Consider the following 17,515-nt stretch of genomic DNA (forward strand, 5'->3'; position numbering starts at 1 on the left):
GGTCACTATGAGTTGGAACCGACTCCATGGTACTTAACAACAACAAAAATTCATATTCAAAATGATATAAAAATGATCTCCTGTCCTCTGCTACCTGCATCCCATTATCTTTCTTGTAGCAGATATATAGACTAGATGGAGTCCTGACATGGTGCCTTGGGTTAATGTACTGGACTGCAAAGTTGATTTCAACTATGATGTCGGTGGTTCAAGCTTACCAGCCACTCCTCAGAAATCCTATACAGGGTCTCTATGGGTCGGAACCAACTCGATGGCACTCATAGACTGGATAGTCCTGTCAAGGGGGCACGTGTTTCCATAAGGTATATACTGGACTTCAAACCACAAGGCCCATGGTTCAAGCCCACCAGCCACTTCCTTGAAGAAAGATTAGTCTTTCTGTTCCCATGAAGATTTAAAGCCTCAGAAACGCTATGCAGGGGTGCTATGAGTACTACTGACCCCAGGGCACTTACCATCGAGTTCTATCAAAGGAGTGGGAAGAGATGGCAACACTAATTAATTAAAGTAATTGTGTGCCTGTGTAGCTTAGAAAAAACACACCCCTTCTTGTCTGTGACGTCACCTAGTAACCGTAATAAGCATATCAGTGTTGTCTCCTTCTGCTGAGTTAAAAATTGCCATCACACATATTGCTATTGATGACAACACCACTAAGTTTCTGCCTGCTTCACATGAGCCGATCATGCCTCTCCAACAAGTGTGCAAACCTTCCTAAGAGCGTGGACCTAGACAGTGTAGAGGTTAATAAGATAAGCTCTAGATTCCACCCTTTGTCATGACTGTGGGTTGACCAAGTTATCTCTGTAATTCTCAGTTTCCTACATCTGTACAATGGGAATAATAGCGACACCTATGAGTAATAAAAGGAGTCCTGGTGTGGTGCTGTGGGCTAATGTGTCAGACTGCAAAGTCATTTGAACTGCAAGGTCGATGGTTCAAGTTCATCAGCTGTTCCTTGGAAACCCTTTTCAGGGTCACTATGGGTCGGAATCGACTCGATGACACTAAACAATGACAACAACATGAGTAATAGAAAAACTAATGGTTTATTGAGAACTTAATATTTATAAAATTGTCACTTTTTATTTTTGTTCTCTGTGCTCATCAGGGGATTTCCTAGTCATAATTTAATAAATTGTTGCTATAATTTATTGTTCAACAATTAAGTAATTTGCCCTAGAAGTTACATCACTTGAAGGGAATCCCTTTCAGAATACTGAATTTCATAGCAAATGGAATGAATGACAAAATTAAAAATGGGGAGAAATGCAAAATTGATGAAAACCACTATTGCAGGGTTACTGATGACTGGCAAGCAAACTTAAACTAGAGGCCATCTGCCTATGTATCACGATCTTGAATCAGACTAAGTCCCTTACAAGAGTGAAAACACCAAGGAAGCAACAACTCATTTGAAAAGAATATACTACCAAGTATATAATGGTTTTGCCATGTCAAAAACCAAAGTTTTAGGACTGTGTAAGATTTCAGTTGGTGGGAGTAAAAGATTAGAATCATTTGTGTAAGATATAAAATCATTCCATGTTCTCATTTCTTACCCAAGATAAATGCCCTTATTCCCTGCCAGTCAGGTCCCTCTGTCTCCCACTGGACTTAAAGAGATGTGATTGGCATCTGTTTGCTACTTCAGAACTCTTTCTGACCATACTGCCAAAGTATGAATATGGCACCTCTAGACCCCCTCTAGGCCCTGGTATGGCACAGTAGGACTGTCAACCACAAGGGCAGTGGTTCAAACCCAACAGCCACTCTTGGAAACCCTATACAGGGTTGCTATAAGTCAAAACCAACTCATAGCACTCAACAACAGACCTCACCACCCAAAAGAGATCCTTAAAAATTATATAAAAAAATAGATAGCAAAAGAAATCAGATACCCGATTATTTAAAAATAACAATATTTAGTAGTCAAAATGTAATTTGGTTAAATCCAACTAAAGTCTGTATTAAAGTTCATAGTAATGGACCAATATCAAATTGCTTGGATTTGATAAATGTGCAATAGTTCTGGACTATGTTAACATTTAGAAGAACTGGTTAAATAATATACAAGAATTTATCTTTGCAACTTTTCTGTGACTAAAATTATCCCCAATAAAAATTTTTATTTAAAAGATGAAATTTGAGGTACTCTAATTTCTCTTATTTTATATGGAAAGAAATTGAGTTCCAGAAAAGGGAAGTGACCACAACCCTGATTTTCTTTTCTCTCATTTTGGTATGTCCTTAAAATGTACTTTAAAATTACTTTTAACTCAGAGATTAACCAATGAACTATTTTACAAAATAAAGTGTGAATTGGGTTTTTCCATTTTTCTCCTGTAGAGACATTGCTAAAGTCCATTCCTTGGAGTCTGAGTTTGAAGTTGAAGACTGGAGTCTCTGACCTAAAGCCATGAGAACGATAATCAACCCATCTCTGCAGTGCCATCCATCATACCATGATACAGGTTCTGGAATCGGGGGTCAAGGGGAATTACAAGAAATGCTTTGAAGGTAAGTGCAGATGGGGATCTCAAGACCAGACTTTTCAAAACTCTGTTTTAGTTCCAAAGAAAGGAAATGACCATTTCTACTCTAACGTCGACACCTGGCCTCTTGCTCTCTGGCTTTGGAGCTCAGCAAAGAGCACTTCCTTCTTGCATTTGATGGGCTGGAACTTTGATGTTTTCCTCTGGTTTCCTCTAGCTGGTCATGCTTCCTAGCTTATACTCCTATTTTGCTCTCAGACTTCAGCACCCATTCGTTCCCTTTGGACGCAGAACACTCCTGACTTTCCCACTAATTTTAACTTTACCTTTTGCAGCTGGCTTTGACAGCTTGCATCTACTTACTGACTCTTGACCAGTAAATGACAATGGGGTTAGTTTGTGATAGCGTTATGAGACCAGTCTGCCTTAACAGTGAGAATATCCGCTCCTTAAACAGAATTCTACCTCACTTGTTTTCTTGAATAACCATAGATGGACAGGAACCGGATTCAGTATTGACGGTCCTCTCACATATCTCTTCCCATCACTAGTAACTAGTCATTGTCCCATGTTAGCTTTGGTCTGACTGAGAAGGATCTCAGTAACAAGAAAAACATGCAGGTCTGGAGTTGGACAATATTGATACGAAGGTAAACTCTGCCAGAGTTTTACTCTGTGAGCTTGTTTTTTCATCTATTTGTGTTGTGCCATTGAGTGAGTTCCAACCCATAGCAACCCTGGATAGGGTTTCCGAGGAGCCGCTGGTAAGCCAGAACCACCAACCTTGTGGTTTAAACCGACATTGTAGTCCAGCGCATTAGCCCACAGAGCCATACATAATATCAAAAGCCTGAAGATTTTTTAAACTGTAGAATAACCACTGGCCTGCTAACTACAAGGTCAGTGGCTCAAACCCACCAGACATTCCTCCGAAACCCTGTACAGGATTGCTACGAGTAGGAACTGACACGACGACACTTAACAACAACAACACACCAAACCTAACCCAAGCCATTTCCTCACATATAATGAAACTAGATTGTCATACAACAACAGAAATGAGAGGGACCTCAGAGCCTTTCAGGTCCTCCTCTCCCATGTTACAGATGAGAAAAGTCTTTGAGATATGATTACATCAGTAGATTGTAGAATTAATGGATGGAACCACAGTCTCCAATTTAATCAAAGTATTTTCTAGGACAGCCTTCTCTTACTATTTTTATTAATGCAGCCTGAAATGTCTTGTTGTAACATCATCTCTGAGATAGGATACAAAACTACGATAGCATTTTGTTTAAAAATTAAATATACATAGATAGAATGTCTGAAAAGAAATGTGCCAAGATATTAAACAGTAGCAGTCTTCTGGGTGGTAGGCTTATGGGCGCTCTTCCTTCACTGTTTCCCTTTTTCCTTCAATGAATACATTATTTCTACAGTCACAAAAAGAAATACAGAGCATGTAGAAATATTATGTGTGAAAATACTTGCATTAACTAGGGAAGAGAAAGAAATGAAAGCATTGAGTGCAAGAAGCAGTTGGGAATTTTTGAGTAAGCTGTGTTTTGGCTCATTCATTAATTCATTCATTCTTTCAACAAATGTTTATTGAGAACCTCATAAATATAAATCCTTGAATTAATCATTTGCCAGATGTAAAAATAAAGCAGAATGATATCTGACCTTCAGTAACTCATAATTTAGCAGGGGGTAGTCCTGGTGGAGATGCGGGTTAATGAGCTATACTACAAGATCAATTTGAACAGAAAGGCCAGTGGGTTAAAGTCACCAGTTACTCCTTGGAAACCCTATGAAGGGTCACTATGAGTCAGAACCAACTCCATGGCACTTAACAACAACCATAAGTCCTAGTGTGGTTCTGTAGGGTAAGCACTCTACTCTAAGGTCAGTTTGAACCAAAAGGTTGGAGGTTCAAACCCACCAGCTGCTCCTCAGAAACCCTATACAGGGTCACCGTGAGTTGGAACCAACATGATGGCACTTAACAACAAGGACATAAAATTTATGAGGATCACGGTGGCTCTGTTCTGTAAACCACAAGTTCAGCAGTTTGAGACCACCTGACACTTCACTGGAGAAAGATGAGCATTCTGCTCCCACAGAGATTTATAACCTTGGAAACCCTATACAGAGCCATTATGAGCCAAACCAACTCAACAGCACTTAACAATAAAATTTATAACTTCAGAGTCCAAATATTAAAGACCATATGAAACTTGCATACAAGAAGCTATGGCTTAAACAGGGTATCACTTTGGGTTTATTAGGAAAAACTTCATAAAAGATGGGGCATTTGAATTGGATTGTAGAGTGTAAGTTATTCTCGTTAGGTGCAGCCAAGTCGACTCCACCTCACAGTGACCTTATGGATAGCAGAACAAAACGTTGGTTTTTGTGTCATCAACACGTTTGTTTGTTGTGCCTCTTGTGTCACTCCATCTCACTAAGGGTGTCCCTTGCTTTTGTTGACCCTCCACTTTACGAACCACGATGTCCTTTTCTGGTGGTTGGTTATTCCTGATGATGTGTTTAAAGTAAGTGCAGGTGAGTGAAGGAGTTTGATAAGCAAGAGGGCAAGGGAAAGCACAGCTCATTCATCTGCCCCCATCCCACACTCCCTAGGTCACTAGCTAGGAAAGAAAGTGATTGTGGAAATTAAAATTTTTGGATAAAGAAAACAAGGGTAAATTGCTTCAATTTGATGAACCTAACTAACATATACTCAGAGCGGTAGTTACTCTAAATACCAACAGAGAGGGAAAGAGTCTTCAAATCAAGTATCAAAGCTATCTGCTCTGTACACAAGGTAGATAGGTACTGCCAACTTAGATATTGGCTACCTAAAATGAGGGGGCAATAAAGGCACGAGGTGACTGGCTTACAAGGCTTCAAGAGGAAGTTTAGTGTAAGAGTATGGGGGGGGAAGAAAGTGTCCCCACTGAGTAGCTGTCATCTTGTCTAGATGGGTCTGGTGAAAAGAGATGGGGATAAGATTCATAAGATTTAATAGTGAATAATTGTTATCATGACTAATTGCAACTGTCACAATTGTAAAGGTAGAAGTTTTGTAACAAAAACAGGGGAGTGGTTAATCTCATAGTCCAGAAACAGAGGACCCTAGGACCATCAAGAGAGAAACTCACAAGCAGAATGCAGGAGGACCTTATCCAGAGAAGCAGCGACGCCAGAGATGGAGGCAGAGATGGGGGCATGGAGAGGGGGAGCGGCTGAGGACTCTAGATTCTTGAACTAAGAAGAGAGGGACTAAGAGCTGGTGGCCAGGAGCAGACTTGCAGAATGTGTCCTTTGGAGATATAAATTATTAGATATGCCTGAGTGTTTTTTTTTTGTTTGTGTGTTTTTTAAAAAGCTAAAGTGGATAGAGAGAAATGGTGTTAACTGATGGTACATGGAGGGGATTATAATCATTGTAAGGAAACAAGGTGTATGATTTGTTGAATGTAAAACTGATGATATGCCCTGTAAACTTTCACTCAATCCACCATAAAAACCTTAAATAAAAAAAAAGAAACGAAAAGAAAAAAGGTGTAGAAATTGGGAACTTCTTCCTCATCTTCGTATTCTCAGTGTCCTGGCTTCAGCATATAGTGCCTCTGAGCTTCTTGTTGCTGTAAAGTTCCATCGTGATGGTTCTGACTCATAGCGACCCTGTTTAGGGTTTCCGAGGAGCAGCTGGTGGGTTTGAACTACCAACCTTGTGGTCTGATGTCTAGTGCTGATCCTACAACACCACACCAGTAAATGCTTATTAAATGAATAAACCAAATACCTGAAAGTCGTAAAGCAAGAAGGTTAGTGGTTAAAAGCCATAAAGTTGATTTCTACTTATAGCTACCCTGTATACAGTTTTCCACTGACCAGCTGGTGGGTTTGAACTGCTGATCTTGAGGTTAGCAGTCCAATGCTTATCCTACAGTGCCACATCAGGACACCTTATTCTTCATGCTGTTTTTAAGTGACATCGAGTAGGTTCTGACTCCTCGTGGCCCTTTATAGGGTTTCTGAGGAGTGGCTATGGGTTTGAACCACTGATCTGGTGGTTAGCAGTCCAGTGATTATCGTATAGTACCACACCACATTATTTTTATCCATACTAAGCCTACAAATCAAGCAGGGCATATTTACCATGCCCCCTTTGTTGTTGTTAAGTGCTGTTGAATCTGTTCCAACTTATAATGACTCTGCATATGGTTCCCAAGGAGTAACTGGTGGGTTTGAACTGCCAACCTTGTGGTTAGAAGTCCAGTGCTTATCCTATAGTGCCACACAGGGATTCCTACTCTCCCTTTAGAGATGAGTAAGAAGAATTCTGGTATGGCGCTGTGGGATAATGGGCCATATTGCAAGGTTGGTTTGAACCATAAGGTGAGAGGTTCAAGCTGACCAGCCATTTCTTGGAAATCCTGTGCAGGGTTGGTATGAGTCAGTATGAACTCAATAGCACTCAACAACAACAACAACAAAGAAGAGGTCTGGAAAAGACTAACTGGTTTTCTTGAGCCTACTTAGAAATATGGCAATTGTACAGGGTTGATTATCCAAATCTTGGTTCTTAAACCCAAAATACTTTGATATCATGCTTGATATAAATGTTGATGGGTGAAGTCACATCTTTAAATTACTTTCGACTGAGTAGAAAAATATTTTTAAATCTGTGGCAGGTAAAAATGATGTGTCTTTAATTGGACTCTTATATTTAATCATTTCATACAAACTCATGGACTGATATTATTTTTGAGAGGGAAGGTTTAATTTTTTTCTTTTAATGTATGTTCCTCTATAACATTCTTCACCAAGCCAACAAATCATAAGCTAATACATTTTTTATTTTCTTAACAGAAATGTAAGGAATTTCTTTATAAAACCTAGCTGAAAATTTTTTTTCCCCTGAAGTAGGTCTCCAAGGAAGCAAAGAATTGCCAGACAATTACTTTCTTCCCCCTCCATATAGGAGGCAAAATATAGTCTTATTAAAATCCGGAGAATGAATTCACTTAAGCTCTCCACTGCAGGATGTTTTTCTGACACGTCTATCTTGGAAAAGTATGTTATACAACTAATTAAGAAATTATTTTGACAGGGTGAATGTTTTGAAGCTCTGTGTTGTACACAACCTAATATAATCTAATTTTCTTCCAGTGAAACAAAATATGTGGATTAAAAAAAAAAAAAAAACATGACCAGATAATATCAATAATAATTTTGCCTCAATTTCAGCTGAGAAGCATTCAAGAAGCAGCCAGCCAATTTGTCTAGGGAAATTTGCTCTCGGCTAAGAAGGTATAAAAGGTCTTACCCTTGGGCAAACCATTTATTTAAAAAGTTTAGAGAGAAAAAACACACACACACACATTTTTCCCCCCACTTATAGTATGATTTTTTTCAGTTACCATTTTTGTATGAGAAGATGCAGGATGGGAGATAAATGGTTTGCTATCTAAAAGGAGAGCAAATTGGGAGTGTTTTTTGAATATTCACAATTAATTTCCTTCCAGCACTTTCATTTTCCAAGCAAGGTTGTGAGTCATTTGGGACAACTATCAATTCTTAACTATAAAACACTATCCTGTTTTAAAATATAAATATACAAAAAGAGAAGAATGACTCAAAAGAATCCAAATTTTTGTTTTTCCCAAACCTTTTTTTCCTGATTAATGGTGCGTTTAGTGTCTGGCTGAGAAGACTTCTAATAAAATTAATACTTTGCCAAATAAACACAGCTTATAACATGACTTTTTCTACAGTGAGTTTTTTGCAACAATAGTCATTATAAAATGAGAACTATATTCTTAAGGTGGAACTAGAGAATAGGGAGTTATCCTAAATCATACATTTAAAATGTAAAGAACAGTTTTTTTTTTTTGTTTGTTTGTTTGTTTGTTTTTTAAAACCCATATGTAAATGAAAATAGAATTTCAGATCAAGCACTAATAAGGTTCTCAAAATTATGAACGTAAAATTGCTGGGGTATTTTCATGTTTCCAATGGAATTAGTTAACGTGCATGGAAAAGCTGTTGCTAGGTTCTGTATGACAGTGGTTCCTAAATCCCACTGAGTCAAAGGAGAGCTTTAATAAAAATACCCTTCCCTGGTCATGGAGGCCTGGCATGGTGCTGAAGGATAAGCACTGGACTGCTAACTGCAAACTCAGCAGTTCAAGACCACGAGCTGCTGTACATGGGAGAAAAAAGAGACTGTCCACTCTGAGATTTACAGTCTCAGAAACTGTATTCAGGGTCTCCGTGAGTCGGAATCGAGTTTGGCGTTGCTTGTGAGTATTCCCTGGTTCCAGGCCAGACTAAATGAATACACAGTCTTCCTTTTCAAAAGCTCGTTAACATTTTTTTAATGTAAGGACTTTACATTTAATCGTTGAGGGAAGTAAGTGAGAGGAAATTGTATAGAAAAATTCTGGTTTTCTGTTCTGGGTTACAGGATGTGGCACCAAGAGAGAGGTAACTTTAAGAGGAAGATGATACATTCATTCTAGGACGTGTTGAATTTGAGTGCTTGTGGAAATCGTGGCGGAGGATAGTCAATGGTGGTGGTAGTTGTATGCCTTGGAGTCGGTTCCAACTCATATTTATCCTGTATAGAGTTTCTGAGGCTATAAGTCTTTACAGGAGCAGAAAGCGTCATCTTTCTTTTGTGGAACAGTGTGTGGATTTGAACTGCTGACCTAGCGGTTAGTAGTCTAATACATAACCTACTATGCCACCATGCTCCAAGGAGATAGTAGTTTGTTGAAAATATGGATCTGGTTTCAAGGGAGAAGATCAGATCAAAGCCATGGATTGTTGACTTGTCCAGTGATTCTTGATTATTTAAGGGACAACAATGAGCAATTTTCCTCCACAATTAGTGATGAGAGCATGCAGGAAAAAGGAATATGTGATCTTTAATTCATAGAATATTTTCTGATTAACTACTATATACCAAGAATCTCTGGTATCCTAGTGGTTATGAATCAAGCTACTAACTTCAAGGTCAGAAGTTTGGAACTACCAGCAGTTCTGCTGGAGAAAGATGAGGCTTTCTGCTCCCATAAAGATTTATAACCTTGCAGGATCACTATGAGTTGGAACTGACTTCATGGCACATAACCATCACCAACATCACCACCACTATGTACCAGGCATGAAGAGAGGTATTAGGGATTTAAAATGTATCTTCCTTCAACAGGAAGACAAATTCATAGCTGACTATATTGGAAATAATATTGCTTTCCTGGTTTATGGGTGATTGATGCTCGAAGGAGATCTTACAGAAGTGGCCAGAAGAGGGAAGAATAGGTATCCCAGGTATGAAGGAGATCAGTTTCTGATTTTCTCAGGTGAGTCAGAACAAGTACACATGGTTCTCATGGAGTGTTACTTTAGTGCAAGAACAGACTCGAAGCCTTTTCAACAATTTAGAAGCCGCATGTGTAGCAGGTGAAAGTGATTATGAAGGTGACTAATTGGTTATGAATAGGGGTTGGTACCATACTTTCAAAATGAGGGCAAATTTAAATAGCATTAAAGGAGTTGTCCATAAATTGGACGTTCATAATCTGCGAACCACCTGTGTCCTGGAAGGCCTTAATTGAAGTAAAAAATATACAAGTAAGTGCTCTCAAAATCAAAATGGTTTGTCACAAATGGGAAGGGGGTTAAAGAGTTCTTAAAATTGTCCGATTTATGATAAAACCAACAAACAAATACAACATTCATAGCTACTTACAGATCAGGAAAACAATACATATATTTTTTAATCTAAGTGTGTTACATGCAATATTTGAGGCACACTTAAAGTTAAGTAAAATGAATGTTAACCTGACCCTGAAATGTAATGAGGCATCCTCTTATCAGTCCTATTTTCCCTTCTTTAATCAGTAATGATACCTTGCTATATGTTTTTACTATTGTTATGGTCATTATTTCAATAGTGTTTTACAGTATTCAAAACATTTTCATGAACCCTTACAATAATAGCCTTGAGTATGTAGAACCAATATATATTTCCACTGGAGAAGACGCTGGCACTTGATCTCAATGTTTCTCTGTTATGAGTTCTCCGAAAGCATAATTATATTTCTCATGAAATATCTTATTTTCACTCAACGGTTCAAAGTATGTTTCCATAACTATCTCACATGTCCTCTTTACAACCCTCATAGTGTGGTAGAATGGAGATCACTACATCCGTTTGCATATAAGAAACGGACATGGTGGAGTTCAATGACTTGTCCAAGATCACACAGCATGATCATGATAGAAGGAGACCTAGTCCATCTCTCTTAATTGAACTCCAGTGCTTTGTTGCCATGCCATGTTATCCCTGAAAAGCAAATGCCAGCCTATCCTATTGGGCTAACCTCTGCATTCTCAGAGTTTGCTTGCTACATGACCATGAACTTCAAATCATGTCTGAACAGACTTGAAACTTGGGTAAGTGATAAGAGACCAATGTAAAGGGGGAGAGAACTTCATAAATCAGCTACATTTTTAGACGATTAATAAAATCATTGAAAACTTTCAAATCTCTCGTGAACAGCTGCCATTAACGAAGCCCTGAAATATTCTTTATAATTATATGATGATCACTAGATGTAGTCTATTCTTGTGACTTCCATATTTGGAAAAACATTTGCATAACACTGTATATCCAGTCTGTTCCTGGGTGTCTGTAAACTTGTAAATAATTTCATGAATTAAAATGGCTCAAAAAAGAACACAGTTTATAACTGAAAATTTAATAGGGCATAGATATTTATGCAATCTATTACGATGTATTTGCTCATAATGTATTGCCTATATGTTTTATGGGTCATGAATCTAATCTCTGAGAGTCTAAATTGAGGTTAGTAAATCTATCATAACAAGGATGCCAGATTGTTATTAGAAAAACATAAAGCTCTTTACTTTCAGGTTTAATACTTAATGACTGAATGGCTGTTTTTTATGTTTCTAAAAATAGGGGCTATGCTTAGTAGGTATGGAACCCCCTTCATGTTACACACAACCTTTCTGTTATCTGTCACCAACCACTGTTCCTCTGAGTTTACTTTTTTTTGACGCTTTTAGCTCATGCTCAATTAGTGATACCCATACTTCTGTGTTAAATATTGCATTCTCTCTTTCTTTTGAAAGTTGTATTGTGAAAAAAATAATTTCCCATTGTAGTCATTTTGAAGTACACAATTAGGTGGCATTAATGGCTTCACCATACTGGGTCACCATCACTATCATTTCTAAAAGTTGTATATGGTTCTAAACAGAAATAGCCACGGTATTTTCAATAACCTCATACGCATGCGAAAGTTGGACAGTGAATAAGGAAGACTGTAGAAGAATTGATGCATTTGAGTTATGGTGTTGGAGGAGAGTATTGAAAGTGCCATGGGCTTCCAAAAGAACCAACAGATCCTGTAGGAAGAAGTATAGCCAGAGTACTTGTTGGAGGCCAGGCTGGCCAGACTGGCCAGAATTCATCTCTCATACTTTGGACATATTGTCAGGAGGGACCAGTCACTGAAGAAAGAGATCATGTTTGGTAAGGTGCAGGGACAGAGAAAAAGAGGAAGACCCCCAGTGAGATGGATTGGCCAAGTGGCAGCATCAATGGCCTCAAGTGTGACAATTGTGAGGATCGCCAAGGACCAGGTAGTGTTTTGTTCTGTTGTGCATAGGGTCACTATGAGTCAGTACTGACTCGATGGCACCTAACAACAACAACAACAATCAGAAACTCAGTAACCCTTCAGCAGTAAACCCATTCTCTCCTCCCACCCAACCCTGGTAATCACTAATCAACTTTAATCTTTATGCATTTGTCTCTTCTAGCTATTTAATAATATTTGTCCTTTTGCATCTGACTTATTTAATTCAGCATAATGTTTTTAAGGTTTATTCATGCCATAGCATGTATCTAAATTTCATTTGTCTTTAAAGCTGAACAATATTCCAGTGTATTCATAACCCTCATGTTGTTTCTCCATTCATCTGTTGACAGACACTTGTGTTTTTTCTATGTTTTAGCTATTGTGAATGATGGTGGAATAAACATTTGTGTGTAAGTATCTGTCGGAGTCCTTCCTTCCACGTCTCTTGGGTATATCCCTACGAGTGGAATTGCTGGGTCATTGTGTTCTGTTTTAATTTTTTTCCTCTCAGTTTTATGGAGTGTTATGAAAAACTGCTCACTTTAAGAAATTGACAGGTCCATTAACAGAGAGCTTTATGTCTGAGAGTCCAAGCAGTTAGGCCTTCTGGAGCTTCAGGAAGTGGAGGGTGTCAGACCAGTCAGTTTTATTGCAGACGAAAATGATGGCTACAAGGAGATGGGCTCGCATTATCACTTTATATAAATCACCCAGCCAGTCTTTCGTTTCTTGCCTTCCCTTAGAAGTGAGAAAGCTCAGAGTTCTTATTATGCTTCAAACAAAACAAGAACAGAGGCCTATCAAACTGGGGCCAGCCCAATTCTCTAACCCCAAACATCAGTAGCACTGAGGCTGAGAAACTGTTCAACTCATCGGAAGAACATACATTGGGCCGTATAAAATCAACCCAGCTTATGTCTTGAGAAACTAAGAGACATATGGAAAGACATGGGTGTCCCCTTCAACTAATTTCAAAGAGTCTATAAGGCCCCCTCAAAAAATGAGCATTCATTTTGCAGCCAGACCAACCCGGTTATAAATCTCAACCTGATCTTTGACTAGCTGTGTGACAATGGACAGATTGCTTAACTTCTCTCGGATATGGTTTCAAACATTTATAATTGTTGTTGTTGTTAAGTGCCATCGAGTCGGTTCCGACCCATAGCAACCCTGTACAGGGTTTCCGAGGGTATAATATAGTGATAATAATGGCTATTCTTAGTTATGGACTCTTAGAGTGACACTATAGGATTAGTACTGGACTGTGAACCACAAGGCCTGCTGTTCAAATCCACCAGCTGCTCCTTGGAAACCCTATATAGGGTCATTTTAAGTTAAAACCAACTTGAGGGTTCTTAACAACATTCTTAGTTATAGCTCTGATGGAAAAGACAGAAGTGATTGTAAGCCTAGGTTCTTCGTCACTTGAAGAATATGTTGAAGAATACCCACAGGGGAATATTCCAGGAGAATACACATTGTTTTTGCCCAGAAGATGGCAAATGGATCTCTACCTGAGTGAGCTGAAAGCTGTGAGAGCCCTTGTTTCCTTGGCCAAAGACTCAGAATAAACATATGCCAAGAAGCCTCCTGAGGCTCTCTCTCTCTTAGTCAGCACATCCTCATCAGGCCTTTGACATCTTACTTCCTAATGGCAAGGAGATGATAACACTAAGGAACGGAGTTGCTCTTCCTCACAGCCTGGAGCAGGACTGGTGTAACCCATTTCTCACATCCACAGATCCTTTTTTTCTCCTGATCCCATGTGGTCCTGATAAGCAGGAGGGGCAGCAAAGGCAAAGCAGCCCCAGGCCTATCTTGTGGTACCAATCACAAGGAACAGGGCCTAGAGACTCCAAGAGAAAATTCAAGAGACTTAGAGACTCCAAATGAGTCCTGATTTGGTGCTATAGGAAAAAGCCCTGGACCTCAGGGTTGGTTTGAACCACAAGATCAGTGGGTTCAAAATCACCAGTTGCTCCTTGGGAACCCCATGTGAGTCGAAACTGTCTATGAGTTGGAACTGACTCGATGATACTTAACAACAACAAAGAGATGCCAAAAGAATCCAGAAGGAAAAGGTCAACAGAATGAGCCATGTGACTGAAACTTTGTTCACCAATTATGGTGAATTATATGGTCCAATATATGTTCTTCCTATGAGTGGAACAGTTTCTCAGCCTCAGTGCTATTGGGTTAGAAACTTTTTTGTTGGGTGTGGGAGGGCCGTCCTGTGCATTGTAGGATGTTTATTCGTGTCCCGGGTCTATACTTACTTGAAGCCAATAGTACCTTACACCCAGTTGTGACAAGCAAAAGGTTTTCAAATGTCTGCTAGACTCCGAGCATAAATTTGGAAAACCTCCTTAATGTAACAATTGAAATAAATACAAGTCACATTTATTGTCACTAATGTCACATCTACATGCCGGAGCTTCATTGCTGTTTTATCTTTGAAAGTGGAGGTGGCCAATGATCCCATTTTTCAGATGAGGAAACTGAGATACAGAAAATGTGTCCAAACTGAAATTACTGAATTAAAGCCAGATCTATTCAATTCAGAAACATTGCTCGACTACCTCTCTAAAGTTTCTCAGATGGTGTGGCTTAAACTTTTTATGTGAAATCTTATGGAACACAATGAAAAATCTTATGAAATGTTAAGATAAAATATGACAGAAGAAAGTAAAATTGTGTTAGGAGCAAGTCACTTCCAAGTGCCATTTCTGGATCCCAATTCAGTCTCCTTTTTAAAGAAAAAGAGACCTAGTGGTGCAGTGAATTAAGCATTGGGCTGCTAACCACAAGGTTTGCAGTTCAAAACCACCTGAAGTTCTGAGGGAGAAAGATGAGACTGTCTGCCCTGGTAAAGATTTATAGTCTCAGAAACTCAAGTGAGCAGCTCTAATCTGTCCTATAGAGCTGCTATAAACCAGAATCCACTCTATGACAGTGGGCTCTGGCTTTTAAAGAAAATTTGTTTTCTCCACTCTAGGTTCCCAGAAGCAGTCGCTGTTTTCCTATGCACACTTCCAGCCTCTCTCCTTTGTTTGGTAAATGTGGGAAGAGTAACTGAGCATGCTCAGATTAGCAGCATCTTTGTTCTTTCTATTGGGAGAAACCTTTCTTCTGAAAGCAGACAAGGTCCTCTGTACCTCCATATGCATATGGGGTCCTGGTGTGGTGTCATAGGATAAGAATTGGACTGCTAACCACAATGTCATCAGTTCAAACCCACCAGTCACTCCTCAAAAACCTTATCAGAACCGCCTCCACAGCATACCACCACAACTACCACCACCACCACCATAAGTCAGAACTGACTCAGTGGCATTTAATAACAACAAACCATGCAGAGTTTGAGCAGTCTCCCAGGTGGGGAGGTCTGCTGGTCCACCAATCATGAAGAAGGTGCCATAGCTCCATGGTTCAGTTAGCAGGTCCACTGGACTCTCACACTAAGCTATATTCCCTCACTTCACTTCTGAGAAAGTCATATAGGTGATATTTGGCTTTCATATCAACTCTTTTGTTTCTCCAATTGCTCAGAACCCAGCTGGAACGGGAACGCTATTTACTGCAGGCTACCTTGAAGACCTCAAGGAACTCTGGTAGCATAGTGGTTACGAATTGGGCTGTGAGATGCAAGGTCAGCAGTTCGAAACTACCAGCTGTTCTGTGGGAGAAAGATGAGGCTTTCTGCTCTCGTAAAGATTTACAGCCTCAGAAACCCTATGCAGGGTCGTTATGAGTCAGAACTGGCTCCATGGCACATAATAACAACAACAACCTTGAAGACCTTAGTATTCCTTGAGGCTGGAAGTGTTGGAGTTCATTGGTGGTACAAATGATTAATGTACTCAACTGCTAACTGAAAGGATAGAAGTTCAGGTCCACTCAGAGACACCTCAGAAGAAAGGCCTGGCATTCTATTAAAAAAAAACAACTTAAATCAGTTGTCAATCCTGTGGAGCCCAGTGCTACTCTGATGCACATGGGATCACCGTGATTTGGACTTGACTAGATTGCAACTTGTTTACTGGTCTATTGGTCTTAAGCAAATTTTGAGAAAGTTTGAGATTTGCTCATTTACCTATTGAACATGCTTTCCTACATATATGACAGTCCTAGACTGTGAGTTCCTCCCAAGCAGGAAGTCTATTCTCTCCTGCCTCTTTTTCCACAGTCTTCCAGGATCCATGTTGTTGTTGTTGTTAAATACCATAGTCAGTTCCAACCCATAGCAATCCTATATAGGGTTATCCAGAGTGCTTCTTGGAGGCCAGGATAGCTAGGCTTCGTCTGTCATACTTTGGACACATTGTCCGGAGAGAACAGTCGCTGGAGAAGGATGTCATGCTGGGTAAGGTGAAGGGTCAGACAAAAAGAGGAAGACCCCCAACGAGATGGATCAGCCAGGTGACATCATTGATGGCGTCAAGTGTGGCGGCGGTAGTGAGGTTGGCCCAGGATCAGACATTGTTTCGTTCTGCTGTGCATGGGGTCACTATGAGTCGGTTCCGACTCAATGGCACCTGACAACAACAACATAGGGTTATCTAAAAAAAGGTCCTGGTGTGGTGCTGTAGGCTAAGCATTTAACTGCTAACCAAAAGGTCAGCGGTTCAAAACCACCAGCCACTCCTCAAAAATCCTATATAGTTTTGCTATGAGTCTGAACTGATTCAATGGCACTGAACAGCAAACAGCATCATGTCCTAAGTTTCTTGGATGTAGAAAAGCAACCCTCATACTATGAAAATATCCTCTTTGGAGATTATCTGGTTGTTTCGAAAATGATATTAATAATAAAACACACACACACATATGAAATTGACCATTTTCACAGGGCACACTGTGGTAAAGTTTTTGTTGTAACTGACAAACCAGGTGCAGAATATTCCATGTATAATTTAGACCCCCTCCCTATGGGCTGCTCTGCTGATTTTGTATATAACTTCAGTTATTATTGCCATTAAGAAAAGATATTTTAGGGACAAACTCATTTTTTGAATAGATTGTTATCTCAAATTAAAAACGATTACGGGTACTGGCAATCAATGCAGCCATCTAATTGCTATTTCTCCAATTAAAAATTAATATACAGAAAAAGCTGCCTGGAACCAATTGGTCTTTAGATAATTCTGAAATGAGGGGGAAAAAATAACAGTTTAAAAGCAGTGGGCTGGGGTGAGTGTGTGGTTTGTGGCTCCTTTGTAGCTGAGGCAGTAGCTGTAGCCATGGTCCTGACTTTATCTTATGACCTCCATACCCAGGGATAACGGGAAACAAAGCAACGCTGAGCTTGTGTCT

The sequence above is a fragment of the Chrysochloris asiatica genome, unplaced genomic scaffold, assembly GCF_000296735.1.
Source record: "Chrysochloris asiatica unplaced genomic scaffold, ChrAsi1.0 scaffold00004, whole genome shotgun sequence".
Classification (NCBI taxonomy): domain Eukaryota; kingdom Metazoa; phylum Chordata; class Mammalia; order Afrosoricida; family Chrysochloridae; genus Chrysochloris; species Chrysochloris asiatica.